This window comes from Monodelphis domestica, chromosome 2, assembly GCF_027887165.1.
Source record: "Monodelphis domestica isolate mMonDom1 chromosome 2, mMonDom1.pri, whole genome shotgun sequence".
In the NCBI taxonomy this organism is placed as follows: Eukaryota; Metazoa; Chordata; class Mammalia; order Didelphimorphia; family Didelphidae; genus Monodelphis; species Monodelphis domestica.
The window spans coordinates 498,850,916-498,858,979 of record NC_077228.1 but is presented as its reverse complement, the minus strand read 5'-3'; the positions used below and the strand labels follow the sequence as shown (position 1 = coordinate 498,858,979).

The 8,064-nt window shown below is 40.2% G+C and overlaps 1 pseudogene; it reads right to left on the bottom strand.

Annotated features, from left to right (window-relative positions):
* Positions 1-2,264: 2,264 nt before the first annotated feature.
* Positions 2,265-8,064, bottom strand: LOC130457020 (late cornified envelope protein 5A-like; annotated as a pseudogene).

Below are 8,064 nucleotides of genomic sequence, written 5' to 3'. Positions count from 1 at the left end.
TGTAATTTAGGGCTGGCTAAATTGCAACAGAATAGCCACTTGGTGAATACCTAAATGCTCAAAAATTGGAGAGTTCTATTTGAAAAAGGCAACTTACCCACAATTGACTGGATGAATGGAAAATGCATTTGTTAATCATTGATTATCACCAGGCATTATGCTTAGTGTTAGGGATACAAATGCAAAAGAGAGATAGTGCCTATATTCACGGAACTTATATTCCAATTGTAGGAGATGGCAAATAAAGGGATATGGTGGCTTGGTTCACACAAGCTTAGTTATAAGCCACTGGCATAGTTTGATGGGATGCAAACCACAGATGCTTCCTTACTCTACACACTACTCCTCTATCTTATTGCTTTCTAAGGAGACCCAGGCTGTTCCTTAATTAGTCTAGACACTAGAATAAATTCAAAATAAAAGCTTCCATTCCTCTCTTTTTATTCTGGTTAGCCATTCTCTATACTTCCTTATCCTTCTGTCCTGCAGTTGTTGTCATTCAGGCATTTTAACCTCACTTGGGGTTTTCATGAGAGATGCTGGAGAGGTTTGCCATTTCCTTCCCCAGTTTATTTAACAGATGAGGAAACTAAGGCAAACAAAGTTAAAAGGCTTGCTCAGAGTCACACAGTTATTAAGTGTTTGAGGCAGGATTTGAACCCAGGAAGCTGTCTTGCTGACTCCATGCCAAGTGTTCTGTCCAGTGCACCGCCTAGCTGCCCTGTCTGTCCTTCAATTTTATCTTTATTCCTTCTTCTCTCTTCTCTTCTTTTCTATTTCATCATTTCTTTCCTTCAACTGCATTCCAGAAACATACGGTTAAAAGCAACCCCTTCCCCACCAATGAGCACCCACATAAGACTTTGAAACACTTACTTTGATTTTAGACACTGATGAGGTTGTCCTTGACGAGGCAGATTGTGTGAAGAACCAATGGCTGGCACACTTTTTATAGAAGATCCCTTGGCTGTGTTGTGGTCATGAGATATGGTCTTGTGGGAGGAGAAGATTTTTTCACAACCCAAGGCATGTGCCAGCTATGTGCCATGCCAACTATGTCAGATAATTCTTGGCATTGCCCAGCTCTTCTGTTCCTCTCAAGTTGGCCATAGTAAGCACGAAGGGGTCTTCTAGATGACACATTGAGAGAGTTGAAGGTTTTCCTCAGGATGGGAGGCTCTCCTCCTTGTTGAGTACCTTCTTCCCTTTCTTTGTCCCTTCAATGCAGTGCAGGAAACTTCCATAAAGCCCTGTCATAAATTGTTCCATTCAGTCTTGATCATCTGAATCTTATGTTCCTCATCCCACCGTAGATATCTGGGAAAGTATTTATTGTCCTCTGCTCAGGGTCCCCCTCCCTTTGTACCCTTCATTTCCCAGCTTTTCCCCTCTATGTAGCTTTGTCTCATGAAGTTCCTAGATCAGACTCCTACTCTTTACTCCTTCTTCCCCTTGTATTATGCAACTCTTCAGGGGTAAAATTCTGCTCCCTTCTATTGCTGAGAATATTAGGAATCAAGTATCAGAAATAGAATGTCTTTTTTCTGAATTTGGGGGCAGACAAATGGTTATGGGGGTTTTCCATCTGTCTCAGTGTCCTTTTTATATGGCTAAGTCAAGTAAGCCTCTTTTTTAAAACTTAAAATTAAATTATTTGTTTGTTACATTAAAATTCCCCCCACTTTTCCTTCTCTTCCCTCCCTACACTAGAGAAGGTATCATTTGACAGAAAGATAGATGTATATATAAAACTATATCTTGCTTGTTTCTACTTATCATTTATTATTCTATTTACCTTTTCTGTAGGTGAACATAGACAAAATATTCTTCAAGCAATATTTCTGTTGCTGTATATGATTTTCTCTTGGTTTTGCTTGTTTCATTCTTTGCAGGTGTTCATCAAATTCTCTGGTTATTGGGGCAGATAGATGGCTCAGTGGATTGAGAGACAGGCCTAGAGATAGTAGATCCTCAATTCAAATCTAGCCTAGCCTGGGTGATCCTGGAGAAATCACTTAACCCCCAGTGCCTCACCCATACCACTCTACTACACAGTTTTGACTCTAAGATGGAAGGTTACGAGTTTTAAAAAGATTATTCTGGAGATTGTATTTGATCACCTTTTAGAGGTGCCTCTCTAGGAAAATTTCAAAATGGGTTTAAGAGGTGCCTCAAAAATACCAGATAAGATGTAACATCAAGTTGAAGTCATAACCTTTTCAAGTGGGACCATGATGTCAACTATTCATTTTCCAATAGTTCTTTATTTTTTTACATTCCATTGACATGTGTGTAACTTTGCTAGGGTAAATAAATCTTTCTAGATCACATTGGGCAGGGGATAAGGGGATACAGTAAAGCAGATGTCAGGAATGACTTGAAAATCAAAGGGCTTCAGAGGTCTGGGGTTCAAATCTGAATTTAGATACTTCCTAGCCTTGTGACCCTGGGCAAGTCACTTAACCCCATTGCCTAGCCCTCATTGCTCTTCTGCTTTGGAAACAAAACACAGTATTTATTCTAAGACAAATGGTAAGGGTTTTTTTAAGGGCAATTTTTAGTTAGCAAGCCAAATCTTGTACATCCAAATTAATTTCTTCCCTTTCCAAGTAGTTACCTTGAGAGTCATTCTACTTATTCACTGACAATGATGCAAGCATTGCTAGGCATCACTAGTTGGAACTGCCAAGATGATGATATTATCTCTGATGGCATCAGTGGTATGACTGATGCTGATAATGTTGTAGATGTTGAGGATGCTGGAGCTCTGGATGATGGAAAACTAAGCATCCATGAGAGCTTGTGACTAATGCCAGTGACAGAAGGTTCAGGCACCAGGTTTTTTTCCAGGCCCTTCTATACCTACCATCCACAGATATGAGAAGTCTGTCTTAGAAACTATGCCCTAGGGAATGTTTCTCTTCCCCATTTTTTACCTTCTTAATTATAAAGCATCCATGAGAGTTTTTAGTTCAGTCCTGTCAGGGACCAGCATTTCTTCATACAGTACTGCTGTGAACTTCAGCTTGATCATTAAATAAATCAACAAAAACTTGCTGTTACCTATGGAGTGTAAAGCTCAAGATTAGTTCCTGCTGGAGTACAAAGATGGGTACAATTTGGTTCATGTTCTCCTAGAACTGACAGTTTAGACAGGAGATCTATGTGAGATACAGAGAAGCAAATAATGACAAAGGAAACAGTCTGAGAGATGACATAGAACAGTAAATGAATAATGTGCTAACTGGCAAATACAAGTGAGGAAATCTGGCATTTCAGCGGAGGAGAATTTCAGTTAGGGATGTCCTTAGATGTCTTTATAGAGGAGGTAAATTCTTATAATAGCCTTGTGAAACATGATCTTCTTATTTGTCTTCTCCTCCTTCCTATCTATTTCTTGATCTACTTCTCCAGAGTTTTACAGGGAAGGCTTCCCATCTTTCTTATCCATAATCCATCAGGAAGCATCTCAAGTTAACTTAAACATACCCTCCCAGTTATCCCCAGAGTGTCTTATGGAGGTTTGAGAGAGAATTTGGGAGAATTTAAGGGCTTTGATCAAACTTGAAGATCTTTGGGGAACTCTTATGTTTTCATCTGTATTCAGATACTATCAGATCTTTCTATGGAGGAAGATGGCATTTTTCAACAAAAGTCTTTAGGATTGTCTTAGATCATTTTATGGCTGAGAATAGCTAGTTTATTCACTTTTGTTCATCAAACAGTATCATTATTACTGTGTATAATGTTCTGGTTCAGCTCACTTCACTTTGCATCAATTCCTGTAAGTTTTTTCCTGGCTTTTCTAAAATCATTCTAAATGACATTTGATATTTTAACTACTAAAAAAACCCCATTATTTCAAATTGCAAGACTATCTTAAAGCATAAATACAAATTACTTTCCAGAATGGTTGGAGCAATCCATAGCATTATCATCAGCTTTATGTGTCTATTTTCCTATGTTCCTTCCAACACTATTTCTATCTTTTGTCAGTTTGCCAGTTCCTTAGTATGACATCTCAGAGTTGTTTGATTTTAATTTCTCTTGTTAAAGATTTGAAACTGTCTTTCATAAGGACATTATGAATGGGTAAATCTACTTTGGAGAACCTTTTGTTTATATCCCCACGGCAATTTATCCATTGGGAAATGGACCTCTCTCTCTTTCTCTCTCTCCTCTCTCTGTTTCTGTCTTTCTTTCAAACACACATATACATTAAATATACATATATTTAAGCATATAAGTATGTATAATATATTTACAAATCATTACCTCTTGTCTTAGTATCAATTCAAGGGCTAGGCAATCAGAGTTAAGTGATTTTCCAGGGCCACATAGCTAGGAAGTATCTGAGGTCAGATTTAAACCCAGAATTCTAAGAAAATAACATTTCCAAGAATCTATTTTGGTGACTGTCTAGTTTCTGATGCTGGGGGGGGCTTGACTTTCTGAAGGGTTAAAACTATAATTGTACTACCGTAGCTATTGGTGTTAGTTGGTTGGTTAGTGTGTGTGAAGATTAAAGATGGACAGCTGAACATGAGAAGAGTGAGTGCTTTCATTTCCCATTCACTGTATTCCACCTCCATTCTTCCAGAACCCCTGTGGCCATCCTAGGGTCCCCTTTTCCTCCTGTCCACAACATTTTAGAATTCTGGAAGTAGTAAAAGCTACCCCTCTGAGCACCCAGCCTTCTGGTGGCCATGTCAATTGGGTGAGTTACTCCAGAGGGATTATGTTATATGCGTAATTATCACTTCAGTGTCAGTTAACTTGCTACTTTCTTAAAGGGATAAAAGACTGCTAGTTATTAGATCAGTGGAGAGAGTTTCCACAAAGGGATTCCATAGATTGATGACTTTATGGGCATGAATAAAAATAAAGAAAACAAACAAAAAGCTTAAGCTTTCTATCTGATAAATAGCTGGGTGTTGGGCCTCTTAGAAATTAGAGGGTTTTAGTGAAGGGGAGAACACAGAGAGAAGAGCAGAGCATCGGGTGCTTCCAGAAAGTCAGTTCAGATTATCCTTAGGCATAAGAATTGTATCACTATATGGAAGGAGGGTCCCTGATAGTGAATATGGAGACTTGTTAACATCTCAATATCGTAAGGAAAGAAGATGCTGCAACCAATGAATGTAGAAATACCAAAGGGAGGGGAAAGATGGTGTTTTACAGAGGTTGGGAAGGAGATAGCTTTTCAAGATCCATATGGATTTCCTATGTTGGGGCAATTTGAATAGAATGAAATACATAGGATAACTAACCACCCCACATTGGACACTAAAGGCATAAAGTGGAAAATCTAAGGGACCACCAACAATAAGGAAAACTGGTTTAAACATAGAAAAATTGAGAACAAGGGGCAGCTTTGACCAGAAAAAGTGAATTTTGTTGTCGTAAAAGAAAAACACGACGGAGGAATTTGGGTTTAATTTTGAAATTTTGGGTTTGAGGATAAGATGAAATGTCTTCTTGAACTCTCTGAATTACTTCAGGACATCTTGTCAGACCATAAGTTTGAGGAGAGGAGCAATGAAGAAGAAATGAGAGAAAGAGGGAGCAGTATCAGTGGCTCTTTTCATTCTTCTAATATTATTTCTCTTAGCCAAAGACACCAGATCAGCAGCATCCCCCAGAGCCACCACAGCAGCCTCCAGAGCTTCCACAGCAGCCCCCAGAACTCCCACAGCAGCCTCCAGACTGCTGGCTGCACCCACTGCCACTGTCACAGCAGTCAGACCTCTGGTGCCTGCGCCTGTGGGATCTCCTGTGATGGGAGAAGAGGCAGCAGCCACCCCCAGAGCCAGAACAGCAGCATCCTCCAGAGCTACAGCATCCTCCAGAGCTAGAATTACAGCAAGAAGAGACTGGAGGAGGGCATGGAACCTGGGGAGGGCACTTGGGGGGGACACCTGGGAGGAAACTTGGGAGGACACTTGGGTGGACATTTAGGGGTCTGACACTTGGGGGGACACTTAGGTGGGCACTTAGGGGCCTGGCACTGCTGCTGGCTTTGCTGGCAGGACATTTCTGTGAAAGTTCAGTAAATCTGAAAGACAAAATAGGATTTTTTTTCAGATAAATGAAATCCAGTCTTGAAAACTTTGTTCTCCAGAACAGTTAGGTGGTCCAGTGGATAGAGTTCCAGGACTGGAGACAGGAGGTCCTGTATTCAAATGTGACCTCAGTCATTTTCTAGATGTGTGACTCTGGGTAAACCACTTCACACTGTAAACCTCAAAATTCCTTAGACTTATAAATGTTGGAAATTTCACCATTGGGATATTTCATACTTGGAAAATTTCTTACTGATAGTCTATTGGAATGGGAATCCCATTGGCATGGGAGGTTCCTTCTCTTCCCTTCTTAAGATTACTTTAGGACAGAAACCTTTTGCTGAACAATGGAAAGGACTTTGACCTATGCTTAAGCATAGAACAGGAATTTCTTTGAGTCTTGATTGATTTTAGAATTGATACAATGGAGATACTCCACCCTATTCAGTCCTAATAGGATTGAGTAAGGGCTGCAGCCTAGATCAAAATTTAATTATTCCAATCTCTACCATACTCAAGTTAACAGGATTTAGAAAGGGCTGTAGCAAAGGAGTAAAGATTTAATCATTTGAAAAATATGACCTTCAACAGACATGTGCAAAAGCCAGAAACCTCTGGGCGGTCCTGGGTTAAGCGAGAGCCTCCATTGACAGGGAAATTGATGAAGAGTGATTGGTAGATGTGAGGACTGAGGGGAGGCAATGGTGTCCTTAAAGATAGGAGGGTCTGGAGACTGGAGGGGGGTTGGAGTTTTTGGTCAGTGTGGTTCCTGGGCTCTGAGAAGGCTTGCTCTGAAGGAAGCTGAAGGTGGGGGCCTCTGAGACTGTTTCTCCATTTTGGACACGTGAGTAATAGGGACTGATCTCTTTTCTTTGCTCCAGCTATCTAAGGGCTTGGGCCTTTTGGCCCAGCCTAAACAGAAGGGGTATTTAAGCCCTATTCCCTTCTCTCCCCTTTCTCTCTCTCTCTCTATCTCTAATTCCTTTCTTACTCCTATTGTAATTAAACTCCAAAAAAGGCTGACGGCTGACTTGAGTTTTTCATTTAGGAATTACATAGCTGATTCCTTGGCGACCTTAAATTAATATATATCAGTCTTTTAAAGTGATTCCCTTGTTACAACACCTTTGCCTAGCCCTTACCACTCTTCTGCCCTGGAACCAATGAATAGTATTGATTCTAAGTCAGAATGTGAGAGTTTCAAAAAATACTTTCTTCATATAGAATTGATATACACTATGATTGCCTAGTAAAAATAATATACAGAAAGAAAAGACTTAAAAATAATTCTGGTATTAAAATACATTGAGTTTGGAATTTGGATTAAAGGAACATGCATTTTATTTCAATTGAGGAGACTATATTTTCTCTCTCTTCTTCTCCCTGTTTCTGTCTCTGTCTCCCCCTATTTTTGTCTCTCGTGTATATGTGTTTGTCACACACACACACACACACACACACACACACACACACACATCTTGGGTACTACAGAATGAGGAAAATATATAGGATCTTAAAACTTAAGTAGTGATATGTGTGTTCTGCAGGAGAAAGAAGGAAATCCCTGATATCCTGAGGACACCCTTTGAATTCCAATTCATTGCAATTTCCAGTAACTCAGACCATTGCTGCTTCTTCCCACCTTACCTTCACCCAGAGACTAGACCCTTTTCTGGTGAACCTGAACTAGTTCTCTATCCTTCTAGAACAAATCCAAAGTGCAAACTTCTATTCTTCATCAATTGCTTTACTTCTCACACAATTTAGCTCTTGCCTTCTCCTCCTCAGCCCCTCCATACACCTACCTTCATCTCCTCTGCTGTCTTTCTTCCCCCGTTCTCTTCCTCTGCTTTGTATTTTCCTTCTCTCTTCTCCAATACTTGGCTCCAAGCCTTTCCCAGTCCTCCCCCACTGTTCTCATAAAGACACTCACCTTGATCCCAGACAATGGACAGGAAATCTCTGCTGAAGAACCAGAGTGTCTAAGGAGCCAGGGGCAGCG